The 24092-nt window shown below is 38.2% G+C and overlaps 1 protein-coding gene across 1 annotated transcript in view; it reads right to left on the bottom strand.

The window, feature by feature from the left end:
* LOC134602285 (transmembrane protease serine 2-like) overlaps nt 1–22148 on the bottom strand; it is a 74408-nt gene extending 52260 nt beyond the window's left edge. The window contains exon 1 of the mRNA XM_063447025.1: nt 22074–22148. The gene's annotated coding sequence lies outside the window, so the exon portion shown is untranslated. The remainder of the gene's footprint in view (nt 1–22073) is intronic.
* Between the last annotated feature and the right edge of the window lie 1944 nt (nt 22149–24092).

The raw sequence follows: 24092 nt of genomic DNA, 5'->3' as shown, positions 1-24092 counted from the left end.
TTTTAAGCAATAGTAGAAAGAAAACACAAATGGAAATCCAAGCATTTTAATCAGTACATTAATTGATATGTTGCTCACATATGTGAGTTTTAGAGGCTCTCATGAATATTCATGAATTGTTGAGAATTCAAAGTGAATTTAAAATTTGAAACTCAAAGCTGAACTGAAATGATAAATGAATTGCATCATTTTTCCAAATCAGCAATTTTGCCCTTAAATTTGGAATTCATAACAATTCTCACATAAGTAAATAACTCTGTCTGTGCTCGAACGTCAACTACCAACATCCCAAGAGACCCTTTTTGTCAACTGCCTATCTTGATAGGAAGAGAAAGGGTGATCGATATCCCCAGGTACATTCTGCTTTTCTAAAAACCTGTTCCTCCTTTTCATGTGAGTTCTGGAGATGTAAAGCTACCATGTTGGTAACTGCCTAAAGGTAAACTAATTTATGGTAACCAACGAAAGCAAGTTTGGCACTGATGGGTGTTTGTAACCTATGCAACCTTTCAGAATGTTTCTGTACAGCATTATATTTGAGACATGACATTAACATTCCACTAACACACTTCATAAACGATATTGAAGTTAGCTCAAGTTTTCTGATGTTAGTCAAATATCTCCATCACAACTGTGTCCAGGTGAAACTTAATTGAAGTAAATATTTACAAAGTATTTGTGTATTGCTAGTCCGAGACTGACCATAGTTTCTTGTGGTATCATCACCTTGACACTGTGTAAACTACACATATAAAAAGTATACCAGTCAGTCAGAACAGTACTTGAGCAAATAGCAAACCTGAAGAGACAGGTTTGTGTTTATGTATTAGTTGAGGAAGGTACATTACTATATTACTCAGAATTTAAATTGCCACAACAGACACCATAACCACTTTATTGAAGTGATCGCAGTGCCCTTCAGTATTTCTTTTCAATAATTGGTCAAAATGACAAAAGTAAAGCTCATAGACCCAGTCAGTAGCCCTATCAATCAGAAGGACACCTCACAACCTTCAGCATGCATGGCTTGAATGCTCTGTTCCTCAAGAGAGAGCTCTGGAAAGTCTACAGAATGACCAGTCTCTAAGTGATTGGTGTGGACATGTAGCAATAGTCATCACAGAAACAAGGTCTATGAACTTGCAAGCACTCAATCCGGGCAGCAATGCCTGCATGTCCCTGCCATATCAGCATTAACGTACTAGCTTGAGTTCTTATAAAAGGCAGGAAGTGTAACTGCCAGGATTCTGACTGACAGGGCTTGTAGGCGGAGCAACATGCTGCACTTTAAAGTCAGGTTTTGTCAATATGCTAAATGATTGTAGGGAAAGGCTGTAGGTATAATGTCATGGCTTTATAACAACTCCAAAATGCTGCATTGGTTATGGTGCCTAGAGTTGCCATATTAGGCTAGCGTGTTTACATATTTATATGCACACATATGTATAAATAATTTAAAAAAATGTCCTCACCACTTCCCACCCACTTATACACACAACACATTATGGTTTTATTGCTGTGGAGCTCTGTGATACATATATACAGAACATGATACACAGAGTTCTATTTCCCATCAATCATCCATTTTTATTTTTTTTGCCACAGTCACAACTTGCTGCCCATACAATTGTATGGCTTTTCAGAGATATGAACTTTTTGCCGAATCACTAATCAAAAAGTGTTTAAAAGGGCTACATGTAAAAAAAAAAAAAAAAATATTAAAAAAGGAAATGTAAAAGTTTAAAAAAAGAATCTTAACTTTGAATTCTCAATATAAGTAAATAACCCTGTTAGTGTTACTTTAAATAGCATGATAATTGCACTTATTATATGAACAAGCACCTTATAATAAGTATTTTCATCTATTCTGTTGCTAGTGTTTTAAAACTTTATATATAAGCATTCACATTTCAAGCACGCCTATCCACTGTTTGGCCTAAATTAAGACGACCTGCAACTTGGTTGAAACCAAATGCACAAGCCTAATACATACAGCATATTCCTGTGATTTTATTTTATGATGCACTCACACACCACACATTCTGAGCTGCTAGTAAGAGGAATGTCAGTGGAGGGTAGCTAATTACAATTGGAGATGTTTATCTCACAGGTTAATGACATCATGTTCCCAGTGAATCGCTCATTAGAAATGGCATATAAACATTGTAGTGGCAATAAAAATACTAGTATAAAAACATGAATACTTTCTCAACTGATAATAAAAAATGAGAACATACTGTATTTTACATGGAACATATTCGTAAACTAAAAATAAAGTGATTTAATCTTTTTTCTTCTTGCACCATAGAGAACTTTGCAATATTTGCTAGTATATCTATAGAGAGAGGTTTCAGATCACTAAAAGAGTTCTGAATTTACAATTCAGCATTTTTGAATATGATTGAGGAACAGACCTTTATTGGATGTATTAAAAGATTATTGCAAATATCTGTAAGGAGAACTGCCAATGAACATTTACTGTCACCTTATCAAGGCTAGGGTGCTTTATTACATGACAAATATTGTCTGATCTGCCGAAGGATAATATTGGTTTATTAAGCTATACTTAGACGTACTACAATTCTACAAATCTTTAACGATAACTGGAGACAGTAAGGGTGCGGCATGACTGAAGCAAGAAGCTGAGCTCACGCACAGATTGCCAATCAGAATTCAATGGAAATGCAAAATGTAGGCAGTTCGCCAAAAAATTGCCACGTTGTAATTACAGTTAAACTAAAAAAAAAAAAAGGAAAATCAACACATTTTGGCTACATGTTGCAGTTTTAAATTCACTGCCATTTAGTGTTTATTGAACAAACCCACACTTATATAATCACATTGTTTGTTAAAGGGAAACTATAGTGCCTGGAAAACTAACACGTTTTCCTGGCACTATAGCTTCCCTCTTTGTCAAGGCCCACTCCTTAAAAGCCCCTTTAGTCACTTAGCTGGGTCCAGCGCCGATGTCCCTCGCTCAGCATCCTCCTACTCTCCTCCCCCGCTGGAGAACTGATGCACATGTGCGGTAATGGTCGCACTCGTATTAGGATGTACCCATGGGAAAGCATTATTCAATGCTTTCATAAAGGAATTCCGGCAACGCTCGAAGTCCTCATGCATAGCGTGAGGACGTCCAGCGTCGTTTAGACAACCAAAAGACATCTAAGAACCTGGTAGTCCCTCTAGTGGCTGTCTGGTAGAGGAGGACTTAACCCTGCAAGGTCATTTTTGCAGTTTATAAAAACTGCAATAATTACCACTGCAGGGTTAAGGGTGATGGGAGTTGGCACCCAGACCACTCCAATGGGCTGAAGTGGTCTTGTTGCCTACAGCGTCACTTTAAAGGAACAATGTAGGCACCCAGACCACTTTATCTCATTGAAGTGGTTTGGGTGCAGTGTCCCTGTCCCCTTAACCCTACCATGTAAAACATTAGATTCCCCTATATGCTGATGTTGGAGGGGGAAGAGACAGAGCCAGCACAGAGGGACCTTTTGCGCCGGAAAGAGGTAAATTAATTAATAGGGTTTTAACCCTGTGATTGCTGCCAGGGGGAGCCTTAGCTGACTGTGAGATTTTTTTTAAAGTTGTCTCTTTTGGCCTTCCATTTGAAATTCACTCTGACCCTGACAATTCTCACTTTAGTAAATAAACCGGTGGATATTGCAGCATGTTAGAGTAAAGCACACAGGACTGCTAGGGCATGACTGTGAGCTTGCATATTTACGGCTCATTGAGCATGGAGAATGATTGGCATAATGTATGTAGCATTCGCTAAAATTCTTGGCTGCTGGTTGTGCATTGGATCATGGGACCAAGACTTAATTTTCAGCACAGGCCTATTTGTGTCTTTGCAAAAAAGCTAAAAACTATATAGTAAAAAATACAGTGCAAATAATAACTAACCCTTATTATTATTTCATTTCCTCCTAATGTCACAGGCAATATGTTTCGGTAAGATTCCAAACACTGTGGTGTTTCTTTAACCATTTAAGGGCATCTGATATTTAATGCCATCTTTATCTCTTGGCAAAGTCAGATATCATATTATTCAGAACTCTGCAGATTTATTTAAAGGAATACTAAAGATATTCACTGAATATTGTGATACTTTAAATTCTATACCATATACCCATAAAATGTGATTATGAACATATTTTCTATGACACATTTCACAATGAATTAAAATAGACTACATGCTCAACATTTTGGTATGTAGGACTAAATATGCACACTATCCTAAATATCTATGCACATTTATAGGTCCACTCCAGAACCCTATAGCACTTACGCTTGTTCAAATGCTTAATGTTTAAAGAGTAAGTACTCTTTTTTTCATTTTATAAAATTGACACTATAGGCACATTTCAATAGAAATTGACACTTTTGCAAATTAACCTGTAAATTGCATACCCTGACTGTTAAACAAAAAATGGTTCCTGTTACTTGGTTTGATTAGCTCATTGGAGCTTGACTCAAGAGGCAACAATTGCTCAGAGCACCTGCCTGGCAAAGACATCTCATTGAAATGCATTTGGAAGTCTGTGATTGGACAGCCACAGAAAGTCTGGGCGGGGTTAGAAGGGGAGGGATCTGCAACTTTTGCAAGCTATTTTTAAATATACCCCCATTGAATATATGCATAAGTAAATGCATGCATGGCTGTTGGGCTACATCTCCTAAACAGTGATTTTTTTTTGTGTGGGGTCAGTGGAGTGTCCCTTTAAATAACAGGCAGTTTTTAATATCACTTTAGTATCAATTTAAGTGTAAGCTTACCTGCTCTGTTGAGGCAAACCCCTTAAGTGAGTCCTACACTAACAATTCACCTTGCTGATTTCAGATAAAAGGCTGAATCTTTAATGAGACAGAGAAGGGTATTTTTATGAACCCATGCACACTTATTAACCCTTAATACAGCACACCTGGGACAGCACTGTAATATGGCTGTTAATACAAAAGCAAATACAAAAACACAATATTAAGTCTTGTGTTCAAACTCCCACTAAAAAGTCATCATATTAGTTCCAGATAATGACTAAGTTAAAATGTGTTTACATGATTACATACAGCGTGTTACTGGTGATCATGACATCCGCTCATCCTTGATCGCAGTTACTGTATGTACACACATGACTGGATAAAAGTCTTAAGTGGCTCTAGACTTTAAACAACTTAAACATGACCATCCAAAATATGACTATCCAAAAAATGACTATCCAAAACATGACCATCCAAAACATGCCCATCCAAAACAAGACTATCCAAAACAAGACTATCCAAAACATGACCATCCAAAACATGATCATCCAAAACATGACTATCGAAAACACCTGTAATGCAAACTAAATGATAATGGAAGTTATGGGTGAAGTGAAGTAAAACTGTTAGGGATGTGGGCAGCACTGGGTGGGATAATTGTTTTTTACACAATATAATCCGAAGCAGCTGCCTATTTTTCTTCATACAATGTGTCCCCACAATCTGGCCAAGCCTGTTCTACTTCTTTCTAATTTAAAGTTTTGAGAAACAGTTCCTGTCTCTTAAAAGTTTTTATTTTTTTCCCTTGACCATTAATGGGCTATGTTGTTTATTATGTGTAGCCCATGTTCCCTGTCAGATAGCATCAATGGAAAGGGTAACTGATAATTGTTCTCGAGAAATAGAATAGAGAAGGAAGGGAGGATTATAAACTCAGCAATGTGAAGATCAAAGAGCATCATTACTAGCTGTGTGAAACCCATTTGAAGTGCTCAGTTATAACAGATCTTAAAGGAACACTATAATGTTAGAACCACAAACATGCATTCCTAACGCTCTGGTGTCTCCTCACTGTTTAGATTCAGGCATGCCCCACCACAGTGAAACCATAGCTCAAAACCCTAAAAGTGAACTGTTGGCCTTTGGAGATTTTAATATTGATTGGCTGAATCCTAAAAATTATAGTTCTTGCACGCTGTTTAAGACTTTGCAGCTAACGCAATTAATCTCCTCCCCAACTCGCATAAACATTAAAAGCCATAACCATACCCTGCTAGATTGGATTCTCTCATAGAATTCAGGAGGCCGGTGTTCTCCCAAACACTTTCAGTGATCAGTGTTTAGTGTACTGTGTGCTCAAAATAAAGGCTATTAAATCCTCTCCCAAGGTTAAAATAACTAGGTCCTTCGAAAAATTTAATCTTGAATCCTTTCTAAAGGACATCAAGAACCTCCCATGGCACAGATTAAACATTATCCCAGATCTAGACTGTGATGTTGAATTCTTTCAGTCTGAACTCCTACAAATTTGGAATTTGCATGCCCCGCTGCGTAAGGTGAGGGTAAAAGGAGCACATATGAACTGGATCACAGCTGACCTCATCCAAATGTACCAGTTTCGGGATTCTTTGTGGTCAAAGTTTAAGCGTACTGGCTCTATGAATGATCACTGTGCGTATAGACAATGGCGAAATATATGCACAAAACAAACAAAATTGGCCAAGGCCCAAGATTTCTATGACAATCTGAACAATAACATCTCAAACCCCAGAAACTTTTGGAAAGTCATAAATAAACTACAAACTCCCCCAATCCACTCCCAACCCTCCACTGTCAAAGTGGATAACCAAACCCTGCAACTTCCCTTAGATGTAGCAAATGCCTTTAACAATTATTTTGTCGGATGCTCTACTGCCCTGATTGCCAAGCTAATAAATGACACGCATCCTGAAACTTCAAATGTGGATCAGGTCCCACTAAATTTGCAAGGACCCAATATAGACAAGTTCATTTTTAGACCTGTACCTGTTAGTGTCATTGAAAAAAATCTTAATAATCTAAAAATGAAAAACCAGTCCGGACCTAATCAAATCCCAGCAATGCTGTTGAAGCTCAGTGCGCTGGCAATTGCTAAACCTGTCGCAACTCTAATTAACAAATCCTTGGTGTCTGGATACATACCCAAACTTTGGAAGACTGCGAGAATAGTGCCAATCCATAAAAGTGGTGACACTACTTTGGTTTCTAACTATCGCCCTATATCATTGCTCCCGGTATTCTTAGAAAAATGTGTCCATATGCAACTATGTGATTACTACCAACAATCAAACTATCTGACCGCTGATCAATCGGGCTTTTGCCAGAATCACTCCACTACAACTGCACTCTTAAAAGTTTTCAATGACATCCAAACTGGCATGGAACAAGGAGACCAAACTGGAGCTATTTTCCTTGATTTTGCAAAGGCCTTTGACACAGTAGACCACGACATTCTACTGCACAAACTCAAAAGCTCAGGTATTGGTGATCATTCGCTAAGCTGGTTTCGATCGTATGTATCGGATCGCTCGCAATATGTGTCCATTTCTGACAGCGACTCCCTCCTCTCCCAGTCACGTGTGGTGTTCCCCAAGGTTCCATTCTCGGCCCCCTACTATTTACATTATTTGTAAATGATCTGCCTAATGTCTGCAAATCCTCAAATGTACACATGTACGCAGATGACACGGTAATCTATGCGAGCAATTCCAATCTACCGCAGCTTGAGACTGTGCTCCAAGACCAGTTTACAGAGGTAGAAAAGTGGATCGCAAAAAACAAACTCTTCCTGAACACTGACAAAACTGTCACAATGATCTTTGGAACAGTACCTAAATTACACAAGTTACACAATTCCCACCTATCCATCAAAACAAATTCAAATGGCACACTGACCGCAGTCCACTCTTTCAAATACTTGGGTATGATGTTAGACCCCAATCTATCTTTTGGCCTGCACATAGAAAAGCTTGCATCTAAACTTTATCCAAAACTAGGTGCCCTGTACAGAAACAAATCATGCCTAAGCCCTACAGTAAAGGAAAAGATTGTACAGCAAATGCTGATGCCAATCATTGATTATGGGGATGTAGTATATGCATCTGCATCGCAATCCCACATTAATAAACTCAACACATTCTATAACTCGTTCTGCCGATTTGTGCTACAATGTAATTACAGTACCCACTATTGTGACATGCTAAAATAACTAAACTGGCTGTCGCTGGAATCCAGACGCACCCTTCATCTTTCCAGCCTTGTGTTTAAGAGCTTTTCTGGGAAGCTCCCACCCTATCTGAGCAGAATGCTTTCCCCGGCTGTTCCCACCTCCTATAACCTCCGATCCAGTACCAACACTTTACTTAGTCTACCTCCATACAAAAAGAAAGCAGCCCGATCCTCCTTCTCCTACAGAGCACCGCAATTGTGGAACGACCTCCCGCACAATTTAAAATCTTCCCTAAGCCTAAAGTCCTTTAAGAGATCCCTCTCTACATACCTCAAAACAGAATGCACCTGTCATGGTTGATTATATATGTCCTACCTGTTCTATGTTAAATGTTGTATTTATTGTGTATTAATATTGTTTTTGTATTTTATTGTACCCTAATTGTAACAATGCAATGTTTTGTGGACCCAGGACATACTTGAAAACGATGTATCTTTCCTGGTAAAATATTTTATAAATAAATAAATTAAGTTTAAAAAACTTACAGTAGTAATACTGTACTGTGTCCAGTCCACCCCTGTGTTGTAATAACACTGCACTGAGCCCACTCCTGTTTTGTAATAAACCTGCACTGTATTCACTCCTGTGTTGTAATACTGATGTAGAATTATTAAAAATCTTTATTGAACTTGTACTGAATTATTGTACTAACTCCATTTTAACCTCACACTGTGACAAACCCTCCATTTTGTCCTCATTACCTGACAGATTCTCCATCTTAAACTACATTACATGACAGAATTTCCCAGTACATTTAATACAATGAACAGAGACTGTATTTTCTATAAAGACATAGCTGACTCCGGAATTATTGAATCTCCTGTAACATGCAACAAAGTATAACCAAGGCCAGAGCCAAGGCCATGAGAACACTGTACTAATGAAATGTTCTATTCATAAAAGAACCTTGCACCTGACCACAAGACCTGACATCACTGACTGTGTAAAATGACGCTCAAGCCCCCCTTTCCACCGAGTAAAACTCATGCTGGGAAAAAATGGCGCCTGAGCCTTCTGTCCACACCCTTGTCCAGAACAATACCACCTCCCGGTGGGAGGACACCTAGCTAGTCACTCAAACCCCTGAGCCAATTAATAAAATTGATGGGTGGACACTGATATAGTCACATAACATTTAATCCAATTAATGATGTTTATTTGTTATTATCTGATATTCAATGATGATGTCATTTTGCCTTTAAAAAGGTCTGCATAACTGTTTTCCAACTAGATGTCATTACATTTTCTGAAGTGCTTTTAACCTGAACTCCATGTGTCAGTGTGAGCTTACTTCTGCGTATACGCAATTTAATCATCTCAGATTTGGACAGGAACAGATAGACATTTAAACATATTTGTTTATTTCTAAATTAATCTACATCAATAACACTACACTGTATCCACCCCGTGTTGTAATAACACTGCACTGAATCCACCCTTGTGTTGTAATAACACTGCACTGTATCCACTCATGTGTTGCAATAACACTGCACTGAATCCACCCCTGTGTTGTAATAACACTGCACTGTACTCACCCCTGTGTTGTAATAACACTACACTGTATTCACCCTGTGTTGTAATAACACTGCACTGTATCCACCCCTGTGTTGTAATATCACTTAACTGAATCCACCCCTGTGCTGTAATAACACTATGCTGGTGTACTCTGCCCACCATGTGCTGTAATAACACTACACTGTATCCACCACTGTGCTGTAATCACACTGAACAAGTGTACTCTGCCAATCTCTGTGCTGTTATAGCACTGTCACTGTGTCTAGTCCTGCGCTGTATAACACTGCACTGTATCCACCTCTGTGCTGTATAACACTGCATTGTATCCACCTCTGTGACGTATGACAATATGCTGGTGTACTCTGCCAATCTATGTGCTGTAATAGCAGTCAATGTGTCTAGTCCTGTGCTGTAATAACACTGCACTTTATCCACCCATGTGCTGTAATCACACTGTACTAGTAGTGTACTCTGCCCATCCCTGTGCTGTAATAGCACTGCATTACATATACCCTATTGCTATATTAACACATCACTTCACAAACCTCATAAAGGTTCATTAATATCGAACATTACCGATGCACACCAATCATGTGCTGCGTGTGAAGTGGGTAATATCAGAGAGTTAGTTTGACTGCTAAGGATGGAGAGGATACAAACATTTGCCTATCAATAGGTAAACAGGCTCACTGAGAGCCAAACACACATTGAATGCAAATCCCTGTAATGGGAGAAGATGGATCACACGAGACAAGACACATTGAAAGATAATAGCAAAGTCTTACCAAAAATAATAATATCTGTGATATTAGGGGACATTTAAATAAAAATGAAAGGTTAGCGATTATATGTGCTGTGTTTTTTTTTATTAATATTAATAGTTTTTAGATTTTTTTCCTAGTCCTGTGATCCATTGCACAACCAACAGCCAAGAATTTTAGCAAATGCTACATACATTATGCCAATCATTCTCCGTGTCCAATGAGCCGTAAATATGCAAGCTCATTGGATGTAATCTGAATGTGCCTTTCCTTACATACTTTGTTATTAAATACGAACAGTCAAATCTACTTCTGTGAGTGCAATTATTTAGAAGGGTCACAAAGGTGTTTATGCAATACTACCCTATGTGTGTTTTTATATTGTGATTACAGTGCATAGTGTGAAATAGTAGTTTTTTTGGACTCCATTCTTGAAAAACCCTGACTCCCTTCTTGCAAAGGCCACCATTTTATAATATGATTTGCTCATATTCTTGTCATGAAGAAGTTAAAAGGCAAGTCCTATCCTCCCTGTTTTTAAATTGATCAGCAATGTTGCCTGTCAACCTTTAACCTTGTTTTCTAAAACACTGTGGAACTCTTTTTTCTTTGAGACTCTCTCTCTCTCTCTCTCTCTCTCTCTCTCCCCCTCCCTCTTTCTAACACAGACATTTATACTGGTGTTTCACAGCAAGAAACTCACATTTATGTACAGTGTGTATGATTGTATCACTGAACTCCACAGCAATACAATTCAAAGTAACGCTTACTTAAACTCTGATAAACATGCATAGATTATTTTGTCTGATTAACATATTTTGATCTTGTTCTAAAATGTTTTTTAATTGATAGAAATGTCCCTAAATTGATCATGAAACAAACTAAAATGTTCGAGAATAATCCCAACATTCCCCAAAACTAAACAGAAATTTTGGGAGGAATGAAAGACAACCCTCTCACTAAATTTGGCAAAGTCATTGTCTGCCCTAATCAACAAAATGAAGAAAAATCTCTAAAAATCTTTCACTTTTAAAAGTGTCTTTAAAAAGCCCACACCTATATGGTAAGGAAGAGATTTAAGAGCAATAGTTAATTGGATTTTATTTAAGGGTGCAGTACAGTTTTAGCTCTTGCCAGATTTGATTTAGAGTTAGTTCATGGTACTTGATTATTGCCTTTATGTGCCGTCACTCGTGTAGTGTCCAATATGTTAATGCAGGAGGTAAGAAGGATTTATTCTGATACTAACACACCTTTAGTTCAAGACTTGCATGCACTGTAGTAAGGAGGATTAGCATTGTCCACCAAGAGGGTATCAAACTTGAGTCATCCAACTGAAGTTGACCTAAAATTTTATTCCAGTATAGGATCTGCATCATACTGGTAAAACACCTCAAAGTCTAATGCTTTTAAATGAACGTAATTAGTTCATTTGAGAGTGATGAACTAAAATTTAGATAACGTCTAAAACATTTAATCAGATAATAATCTAAAGTTGAAGGATCTGTAGGCAGTGGTGGGCCCCGAGCTGAGTTCTTGAAAGTAGGTCCTCTCTCCACTTGTCATTGGCATTACCACCAATGAAATGGTGGGGAACATGTTGAGGAATATTTGTTTCCTGCCCTTGAAACCTGATATTATCCTCCTCTCTAGCCTTTTCTTTTCATACTTTATCCAATAACCTTCAATTTATTTTGTTCTCAGTCTAATGACCCCAATTATGGTGGCACTTGGGCGGATACCCAAAACGTTAATTAGAGTTAATATTAAATACATCTGTTGGAATCATGGAAGGGCCTCCAGCAAAGGGCTGGTGGGAGAGATAATGACTCTATGTTGAATAATTAACTGGCCAGGGTTCACATTTAATAAATCATAACCAATTTTTCTTAAAGACTGTGTTTTAATGCACCTCAGGCATTCTCTATAGTGATATACAATATATTGGTGGACAAGTTAACAAAAGCTGCTATTTCTAGATTTGTCTTACTCTTGTATTAAAGGATTTGCACAGTCATCATTCAGATTATTCATAAGCATGTGAGATTATCTCACTGCCTTAAAATGTATTCACCCAAATTAGTCATAATATGAGATATCATGGGCATGACATGACATGGAAAAAAAACCTTAGAATTAAAATATATGTTGTCTTTCGTTTTAAACGTTAAAGTCTCCTAACAAATAAACTTTACAATAAAGGTAGCATATATATACATGCAATAACGCTAATTAAAAAACACACACACACACACATGAAAGGAAAGCAAAACATACTCCTGACAAGCAGGGCCGGATTAAGAGCACACTGGACCTGGTGCTGACAATTATGATGGGCCTAATTACGGAATCTTATCGACCAAAAACACTAAAACAGTCATACCTCTCAAGCGTCATGTATCTGATGGAGATGGTGCTGGAGGATGAATATAGGATGAGGATATAAGAAAATCCATACTCTATGCTAATCTCTCTCTAATTTATGCTTTCATCTTTCAAGTAAATCCATAACCCCTAACAGCAGTGTCCAGTGAAGCAGGAAGTCAATGGGCGGGGTAAAAGGGTGGGCCACTGGTGCAAATCACGTAACCAGACCTGCCAAAAGGGGAGAACATGCCCAAAAAGGGGGCATGTCTGTCCAAAGAATTTGAAGGACAGCCTGGCATGAATGCATGTCAGGCTGCCCGCCAATCCTGCAGGCTGTCCAACTAAGGGCATACTATGCAGGCAGCACCCTGAGCTTGACATAAATGCGTCTAATGATGCACTCACTCCATGCTTTCTAAAGACTGTCCCCTAGCACTCGCTGGTCCACTTGTCTCCTTAATTTCTTACTAGCAGGCAGAAGTTCTTGGTAAATAGTCTGAGACAGAGAAAAGGTGTATGTAGTGAGTGTAGAAGAAAGGGGACATGCCACAATGTTAGAGAGACCAACGTCTGCATTACCTAAACTAATTTCATTGTCAGCCAGTCCACACAAGTTTTGTTTCCATACATCTCTCTTAAGCTTCCAAACTTAAAGGGACACTATAGTCACCATAACAACTACAGCTTATTGTATTTGTTCTGGTAAGTAGAATCATTCCATTCAGGCCTTTTGCAGTAAACACTGTATTTTCAGAGAAAAATAACTCCACTGGCCACTCCTTAGTGTGCAGCACTGCCATTCAGTGTCTCCACCCTCTGCATACAGACACTGAACTTTCCTCATACAGATGCATTGATTCAATTTATCTTTATGAGGAGATGCTGATTGGCCAGGGCTATGACTTGTGCTGGCTCTGCCCCTGATCTGCCTAGTTGACAGTCTCAGCCAATCCAATGGGTAAGTATTGTAATTTGCTCAGACCACCACTTCTGATGATGTCAGCAGACAGTCAGTTCAGAGGCAGAGCCAGCAGCTGCAGACTTGAATACAAGTTATATTTTACTATACTTAGAGGGCCAGGAAGGGGCCAGAGTGGTGGTTTTAACATAATAGGGTCAGAAATACATGATTGTGTTCCTGACCCTATGTGAAGAGTAGTTAGGGTTGCCACTTTTCTTTGAAAAAATACCAGCCTTAATCATTTGCATAATCACAAGGAGTGACATCAGAGAAAATTCTGTAAAATCACCAACAAACTACTCACAGTTTGATTCTGCTGTATAGATGGATTGCTCCTAGTGTCTCAGTCTTGCAAGCCACCCAGTGTCTCAGTGTCCCTATGTATCACAGTGTCAGTATCCCCATGTCACCCAGTCCCCTAGTCTCCCAGTGTCTCAGTGTCCCCATTTCTCCCAGTGTCCCAATGTCTCAGTGTGTCCCCATGTCACTAGGATACTGGGGACACTGAGAGACATGGGGACACTGAGAGACATGGGGACACTGAAACATTTAGGGAAACTGGGAGAAATGGGGACACTGAGACACTAGGGACACAGACACTGGGAGACATGGGGACACTGAAACATTTGGGGACACTAAGACACTAGGGACACAGAGACATGGGAACACAGACACTGGGAGACTAGGGACACTGGCTGGGAGACGGACACTTGGGGACACTGGGAGACATGGGGACAGTTGTGGACATAGACATGGGGACACTGGGACATATAAGGACACTGGGACACATGGGGACACTAGGCACACTGAGAGACATGGGACACAGACACTGGGAGACTTGGGGACACTGAGACACTAGCGACACTGGATGGGGGACATGGGGACACTGGGAGAAATGGGGACATAGTGTCTCCGTGTCCCAATGTCTCAGTGTCTCCCAATGTCCCTATGTCTCACAGCATCCCCATGTGTCTCAGCATCCCCATGTGTCTCAGCATCCCCATGTGTCCTAGTGTCCCCTATTGTCTGTGTCCCCATGTTTTCCAGTGTCCCCAAGTGTCTCAGTGTTTCCAGGTCTCCCAGTGTCTGTGTCCCCATGTGTCCTAGTGTCTCAGTGTCCCCTAGTGTCTGTGTCCCCATTTGTCCCCTAGTGTCTGTGTCCCCTAGTGTCTCAGTGTCCCATATGTCCCCTAGTGTCTCAGTGTCTCAGTGTCCCCGTGTGTCCCCTAGTGTTTCAGTGTCCCCATGTGTCCCTGCTGCCTTTCCCCCGCATCCCTCTCTTACCTGAGTTGTAGAGCTGCTGTCTGGACTCTGTGCTGTGTTGCTGCTCCCCCATGGATCAGCAAGTAGTAGAGAGAGGCAGGGATATGCTGTAACTTCCTATCCCTGCCTCTCTCCACACACAGTGACCCCTACTGGCCGGTGCTGGTATTGCAGAGTAATCTCCATTTAATTGAGAAAAATACCTGCATTTGTATTGCCGGTATTACTGCAATACTGGCACGGCCAGGCAGCCTCAAATACTAGTCAGGGGGCAAACCAGTAAAATACCAGTCAGGTGACAAACCTAATAGTAGTGTGTAAAAAAAGAAAATTTTTTTTTTTTTTTTTTTTTTTTTTAAATGGGCCTATTCCATGGGCCTGGGCCTGGAGCTGCAGCTCCATCAGCCCCTATGTTAATCCGGCCCTGCTGACAAGTGTATTCAGTAAACTCTACATTTCAGTAAATTAAATCCGAATTTTAAAACCAATGCTAAAATAGCAAAGCCGAGTATTTTTGGATAAAATTTTAAAAAACGTTCAATATATACAAATATATCAATATATCATAGGTAAAGTTGATCGAAATTTTTAAGTATTTGGGGCCTGACTGCCGAGAGGAACTTTAGCTCTGAAAGGGAAGAGGGTAGCATGGGGCCTGCAGCCTGCGCAGCATCACCGACATTTTAACATGCCACTTCATGGCTGCTCTCCAGCACGACACTCTGGATGGGGCCAAATCTATGCGCGAAAATTGCGCCGTCAGTGGGTTCCCTCTCAGCAAGGCTGGCCGTGTGCACTTAAAAGACCCAGAGGCCCTCATCTGGGTGATGGTCACTACCAGAGTCCTGGCAGGAAACCACAGGAGCGCATCGGCGCCTGAGACTGGAGGGGCCACCACACAAGACTAGATGGACTCTTGCTATTATGTGCCTGCAGTCTCCCATCTCTCAGCATAGGCTAAGCAGTCCTCACAAAAGCTCACAGTAAGCTTGCAATATCTGCTGTTACTACTCTATATTCTGGCATTTATGTATTAACAGGCAATCCAGTGGTTATTATCTATTGTCATTTATGTAGACCATTTTTTCTTTCATGTTTTATTGCTATGTGTTTAGATTAATAGTGACGGGTTGCAAACCAGCTTCTACTAAAGGGAAAAAAGAAATGCAGTGATCTCAACATGTCATGCTATATTTCCCTTATACTATGTCGTATTTCTTCTTACTGACATGTCCTTTTGTGCCAGTATGCTTAACCCTGCATGCTATAAATAAAGAAGTCAAACATTTTTTTAAAAAAAGAATAAAGTATTTTTTCAAAAATTTTAATAATTTAGAAAGTTTATAAAAAAAAACTATTAAATCATTTGAAAAGCGTATTCACAAATTATAATCAATGCCTTAATTTGGCAAAGATTCCAGTTTAATGAACAACCATGTGAAAACATATGATATAATTCACTTACCCCTGAACTAGTGAATAAAGTCCCAAATAACAGAGCGAAAAATATCAACTTGGGGTCTTTCCTCTAAACTTTTTTACCGGACAATTCAGGGTAAGTGTGTAGTTTCATGTGTGTATCAGCTCAACCTCATATTATTCACAGGTAGCCAAATGAACAAAGAAGAAAGTGGGGTAAATAAAAGTCCACAGGTTTATTAACCATGTTTAAAATCATATGCAAACACTGGGCCAAAATGCTCAAATTCCAAAACGATCTACAGGTCAACTATGTCAATCAAACAGGGTTATTCACTAAACTTTGAATTTTGATGGAATAAATCTAAATGATAAAATTGAGGTAATAATAGCTGAAAAAATTACTAAGTCAGCCATAGGCACAACTTGCCTATTTTTGTCTCAGACAATTTTAGTTTACTAAATAAGCCTGAAATAAGACAGCGTTTCCCAAACCAGTCCTCAAGACCCACCAACAGTCCAGGTTTTGTCAGTATCTCCATTGTAATAAAACAGGGAAATACATAAATCCTGGATGGTTGGTGGTCCATGAGGACTGGTTTGGAAACAACTGTAATAGAACATTTTCCAGATCTGCCATATTTTCTTGCACATATATCACTTACACAGACAAACCGATGGCCAGCAAATTCCGAGTTCTTCACTAAACTCGAGATGCTCCCCAGGGAATTCTAAATTTAGGATCAAAATGTAAGAACGACGAAAATTCTCAAACTCAACTAAATTTCTGGTGAAGCTATTTTGGACTGATATGCAAAGTTCCCTGATAAATTCCAGACAATCACAAGTTTAAGGAATAAGACCCTATTTCGGAAGAAAAATGGCAACAACAAATAATTCATGTTATTCCTTCTTCATCAGTATTTTGTTTTCTTTTTTTGAATACTTTGCCCCCCTTTTTTAAATTAACTTTTTCAGGATTATCAGGAATAAGACACCTTCTGCAATACATATACAGGGTGGCCTGTAATTCTCTACCCATCAATGTATCTAATGTATTCAGTGTATCTTTGTGCTGGATGGGTAAGGACTTACGGGCCACCCTGTATATAGCAACGGATATTAACTACAATAAAGTGAATAAATCCCAAAGGCTGTGATAGATACGTAATGCACAAAATTCTAAAATACCTTTCTTACGTCAAACCCCCAATAACCATTCTAGTGTTGATTGGAAACATATTTAAACTATTTATACTTTACATCAATAATGACAAACTGTGCTACTAAACATATTTTTGGTACACCTCCCATAATTTTCCTAAACCGTAGTGTTTACAGCACAGGGCAAGAATGGGACAAGTTCTTCCTCTCCCCCATGTAATTCCTCTTCCCTTAATTTAAATTGTCTTTAGTGACAATGCCACTGCAGATTATGGAAAATGTTCTTACGGAACCATTGCCTGTGGCTACAGTAATACCTGGGGAGCTGGGGGCTACACATTGACAGCCTTGGTTCCGGTCAATGAGAAAGCAATAATACAATAACAATAATTTTATCGGAACATTTTAACTTTCACATGATGTACCTTTAGAATGCACAAGGGATCGGTAAAATAAAGGTGTGTACTAATTAATGGGTTCCATGCGATGTCAACAGTAATTTGAAATCTGACACGGATATATTAGCCTTAAGCAACATATCTGCTTTAGAGTCTGAAATCTATTACACATGTTTAATTTGGGCATAATATTTCCTTATAAACAAAATGTCTTTGATACCTTTTGTATCCTATTCAATGATTAGCTAACAATTCAAATAAATATACCACTTTTAGTGGCTTCTATTATGTATATTATAATATTTTGCATGCAGCTTGAAATATCTAGAACAATCACTCTTTATCAGTGAACCAGAGGAACATCTCATGTGATGACGATGTAATTGAAGGACTTCTTAAAGGCACAGAGACCACTTTTGCTCAATTAGGAGGTCTGAGTGTGGTGGTCCTGTCATTTTAATTCAGCAATCTAAAACATTGCAGGGTTGTTGTTTTATTTTTTTTATAAAATGCCTTAGTTTCCCATGTAGATTAAAATAATTATCTTATAAAACTGTAACGGACTATTCCAAAATTGTCCATTGTAATAAAATTTCCTTAATTGTGATATAGATAGAGCGGTAGAGATTAACAAACTGACAATTCTGGAATTTGTCGAGGGGAAAACAAATCTTAAGCCAATATAGACTAACAGAAAACTATCCAAGTTCTGAAATGTTTCCAATTATTCCATTTTGGCCTACAGTGTGCAATTTTTTTCTAAATTATTGAAATATTTCAAGAAAATAATTATCTGCTCATATGCATACAGATAAAATGTCTAGAGCAGTGGTTCCCAAACGAGTCCTCAAGGCACTCCTACAGTCCAGGATTTAGCGATTACCCAGTTGTGTCTATGGTGGTTTTTTTCATTTTTTCTAAAGGTTTGGGAACCACTGGTCTAGAGGAATTGGAAGATCGCAGCCTCAATAAAAAATTGAGCAACTTATTGAAGAATGTGTTTGGCTGATGACATTAACAAATGTTTTCAAAAATGTGAAATTTTCTGATCATGTTTTTGTCCTAGAATTCTGCTTCTGTTCAAACTTACAGTAACCTCATAGTAACTAGCTGGTTCATATTTTGACTTTGTTGACAGCTAAGCTCTCCAATAGTAAATTGTAAGCAAATTACATTAAAGGGATCCTATAGTCACCAGAACTCCTAAAGCTTATTGAATTTGTTCTGGTGAGTAGAATCATTACCTTTAGGCGTTTTGCTGTAAACACTGTCTTTTCAGAGAAAATACAGTGTTTACATTACAGGTAAGTGATAACTTCACTGGCCACTCTTCAGATAGCTGTTAGAAATCCTTCCTGGGTCATGGCTGCCTAAAATGCATCCAAACATTCAGTGTCTCCACCCTCTGCATGCAGACACTGAACTTTCCTCACAGAGATTAATTGATTAAATTCATCTCTATGAGGAGATACTGATTGACCAGGGCTGTGTTTGAATCATGCTGGCTCTGCCCCTGATCTGCCTCTTTGTCAGTCTCAGCCAATCCTATGGGGAAGCACTGTGATTGGATCAGGGTACCACTTATGATGATGTCAGCAGACTGCTTGTTTTTCTGAGTCAAACAGCATGCAGAGTTACAGCTTCAGGCTTGAATACAGTAAGATTTTGCTATATTTATGGAGGCATGAGGGGTCCAGGGGGGGCTAGAAGGTGGTTTTAACACTATAGGGTCAGGAATACATGTTTGTGTTCCTGACCCTATAGTGATCCATTAAGATATTGATGTGAAAAGATCACATTAAGCCCTTAAGGGATAATGTTCAGACAAATCCATTTATATCATGACATTTTGCCATGTCATTGGTCTTTACCCCCGATCAAAGCAAAATTGTGTATACATGATTTAAAAGGTATGCTTCTGTATTCCAGAATTATGTATACACCATCAGCAAATATCCAAATTAAATTAGTTTACTGCAAATTACTTATTTCATTTTTATTTTGCAAAATAAGCATTTGCTATTTGGCTTGTGCATGCCGAAAAAATATGAGTTTCACTGAATCGATTCGCCTAGAAAAAAATGTTGTTTTTGGCCAATTTGGGTTTTTACCATGCAGCATTTCGGGTTCGAACGAACGTGGTCTACGAACGAACAAATCGTTTTGGGAAAAACAATTACAAGGCTGTTGATGGGCACATTTTGGTTAGTCCATTAATAGGCACAGATCAAGTAAAAAGAAGTAAATTATAGAGGGAAAAATAGGAGGAGCAGTGAAACAAAATCTATATTTATGTTATAAATTTATTAAATATGTAATATATAAATATAGATTTTTTTTTACTGCTTCTCCTTTTTCCTTCTATTGATCACTTCTCAATTGATCTGTGAATAAAATCTGATGGGTTATTTACTAAACTGAGAATTCAAATTGAATTTCAAAATTAAGGTCACAATAATCAAATTGGAAAAATTCTCTAATTCAGCTCTGCTTCCATCCAGACTTAAATTTGAAATTAACTTTGTATTCACTTTGAATTCACTTTGAATTCTCACTTTAGAGAATAACATTGTTATTTGCTCTCCCCTAAGTATCAATCATTTTTTTCCTATCAATCATTCAATCATTTTTTATTTATTTTCTGGTCTGTCTGTTGCCTGTCTTGCTTGTTCCATTATATGTCCATATAGCGATTCAGAGTTTAGGATTCCAGACAAATTTCTGATGAGGCAGCATTCGCATAAATTGCAATTTATTTGAAAACAGATGCAAAAGTCTATCTAGTAACTAATGCTAGGTGTCCTTCAATGCTGCGGCACCAGGCGTTGTGGTAGTCTGATCATCTCCCCAAAGCTAGCTCTCTGGGTCCCTTGCTGTGCTGGAGATATTTCACACACAAACAGCACTGTGAGTAAAATTATCAGCCCATGTACAGGTGATGGACCCAGACGAATGTCTACATGTATATAGCTAGATCAGGGGTGGAAAGGTTCTAGGGGTGATGATGACAGAAAGTGATTGATGAGGGGCAAGGAAAGAGAGGGTGTGTGTGTGCACTTGCGTTTGTGTGTATGTGTGTGTGTGTGTGTGTGTGTTTGTGTGTGTGTGTGTGTGTGTAAGGGACAACCTGAGTTAAATTGATGCCATGACAAATTATATGGGGCAACACGTGAAAGGAAATTTTGAGTACATATTGGACCCGTTATACATGGACCAGCGAAGTAAGGAGCATAGGCAGGTTACCATTTTGGGACCCATTCAGTCTTTAAATAGAGACGGATAATAGGGCCAAGCAAATGTATGGTTCCAGGACCCCTGTCTAACCCCTGGGCTTTAGTGTCCATTTCTGTTAAACCTGCTCTGTGTGGAGCAATACATGTGGGCAATATTATTATAAATGTGATACTATTATGAGATATATGGCAATTTGGGGCTTATACGGTATGGGTAATAGCTACCATTATATTATAAATGAGTGAATTATAAGATTTGTGAGAAAAAGCAGCTCACGGAACAGTATTTATTCTAGATTAGAAACACAGAAAATGTCAAAATGGTACATGTTCAGAAAGTTTGCTTATTTAAAGTACTGTTTTTCTATCTGTAACTTTATTATTTGGTAAAATAATTTTATAATTTTCCGGCCTATAACCGAGAATCCATTATAGGTTCAAGCTGGAGATTCGAGGCTCAAAATCTCAAATATGGCCCAGATTTTAAATTTTTGCCTTGTTGGCAGTTTTGACTTAAATTTTGCAAATCTATATAATTGTATATATTCAATTTAATATGATTTTTAACACTTTGTAAAAACAGACATATATATATATTAAAATATAAATATCTATAAAAAAAACCCCAATAGAAAAATCGAACAAAAAACCACCGCATAATATGCAACATTTGGATAAAACGGAAATATTCTGTTAAATTCCCAAGACGTAATAATAGATTATGTAATCGGTTAACAGAGAAAGCTGAGTGTAATAGGGGTTGGCATATAAAATGCCAGTATGCTGCTTTCTACTCACTTTCTGCATATTTTACGAGAACTAACATGAAAATCTCAGCTTAACACAGTCCTACCAGCACAAACAAAACAATTATTTAACACCTGATTTAATACACATCTTAGATATGTTTTAGCCTTTTTGTTGCTGTAATATTTTTTTAAACAGTTTTGTATTTTTTACCTGCATGTCAGTTTTCACGTCACCACCTGTGTTCCCAGCTAGGATCACCCAAGTGTTCTGTCTCTGTGTGTTTTGTTGAAATGACATTCATGGCACTCTGTTACATATTGACACAGGTATAGAGTTTCTCTCCTCCCCCAGCTCTTAGCTCACACCTCTTGATTCATTAACCATGTCCTAGCTGGTTGCTCTTAGAGTGAACTGAAGCAGTATGTCTCACCTATTTACTGAAGTATTACTAAATATGTTACATGAAAAAAACAATAGAGAGTACAAAATCTTGGGATTGACAATAATCATATTATTGAATGTCTTTATTAACAATGAGTTAAGTAATAGCCCGCACGTGTAAACTTCTTGTATTTTACATTCGTCATACAATGCAAACCTGATTAACCTGACGTCAATAATATTCGAATTTCTGTGAAACAGTATTGTACAATGGCTACGTAGAGATAGGGGATTCTAACTGTTTGTTTTATTTATTTTATTTAATTATTTTGTGTATGTTCATGTTTATTTTTATTTACTTTTTAATAGATGTTAGCTCACAGAGTGTAATACAAAATTTAAGCAATACAACCACCACAGCTCCGTGTTGTCAATATAAACTTCAGATGTCTGCTCCCTCAATGTGCGCTGTCCCCCAATTTTTTACACTGCTATGTTATCAATATCAACTCCAAATTGGACAAAGGTGGTTGGCTGAGAGTACTTGGGTTGACTAGACCAGTACTATCACTGTGTTCATGTTAGAATTGATATTGATTATGGGGAAGTGTCAATTTTGAATCATCAAGGTGTCTGGAGATGTTTGTGAGCAATCTGAATCCGATTCATATGAAATCCGTGAAAAGTGTGAAAAAGAAATGGCGCTAACTCTAAGTATTCCAGCAGAAAATTACATTTTGCAATAAACTCCAATGTTTCCAATGGTGTGAGTAAATATCAGGCATAAGCTGTTGTTATTAGTAACAGTTAGAAGATGTTTCTGGCCACAAAAGCCTTTAATGTCTCCACGATACTAATGTCTGTTGCAAATTGTACCGACCACCAAATGTTGGTTATCATTTTCCAAATTGTAAAAGATGGTGTTCACACCAGGCATAATATTATTACTCTAATAAACTTAACAAGCTTAGATATATTCTGATTAACCCTTTCCTTCAAAAGGTGTATTTTTTTATATTAAAAAAAAATCAATAATTAAAAAAATGTGATGTAACCGAGGACCCCAATAACACCTGGTGATGGCCTGATGGGTAACCCTCACACCTTCATTCTTCTCTTGGTCATGGGGTAATGGGTGAAATATTGGGGCTGGACATGATCCATTTACAAACCTTACCGATGCAGAATTTCAACTGATACAGAGTGACTGACTAACCACTGCAAGAAACAGACCTTTACCTCCCTGCGTATTTAGTATCCAATCCCACCACAAGATAGAATTACTAAAATAGCACATAATTATGGGGATGTTGAACTGCCATGCTACTGCCGAGGCATTGTGGGAGATAATGTGGTAAAATATTCCACAGAGTTTTACAGATTCTACATTTCCTGATTTGCCTATAAGAAGGTGCTGAATACACTGTATCACTTGTAGGATTAGGACTAGTGACACGGGTGGTATTCTCATACAATAAATGTGTAACTATAGCACCTGGTCACCTAATATTCTTTTGTTTCTATCCAGGAAAACTATTCAAACACAATTTAAAGGGAAAGAGGAAGCTTTTGCAATTGTAGCTATGACTCTCGCTTACCATCTACAAAAAGCAAACTAAAGGAAGTGAATATTTTACAACTGACTCATCGATACGTCTCATAACTCAGCTATTCTCAATGGGAAAAACAATCTCTTACAAGGAAAAAGCCCTCTCAGCTCTACGTCCTTAAAGTACTGGGAAAACTGACGCGTTTGTTGTGATAGTTTTTTTTTTTAAGTTAAGGCCCTCAGTATCCACTGTACTGATTTGTGAGCAATTTATTATCTCAAAAACATCCCTAAAAATT

This window comes from Pelobates fuscus, chromosome 1 (assembly GCF_036172605.1).
Source record: "Pelobates fuscus isolate aPelFus1 chromosome 1, aPelFus1.pri, whole genome shotgun sequence".
In the NCBI taxonomy this organism is placed as follows: domain Eukaryota; kingdom Metazoa; phylum Chordata; class Amphibia; order Anura; family Pelobatidae; genus Pelobates; species Pelobates fuscus.
This window is presented reverse-complemented; position numbering and strand designations above follow the sequence as displayed.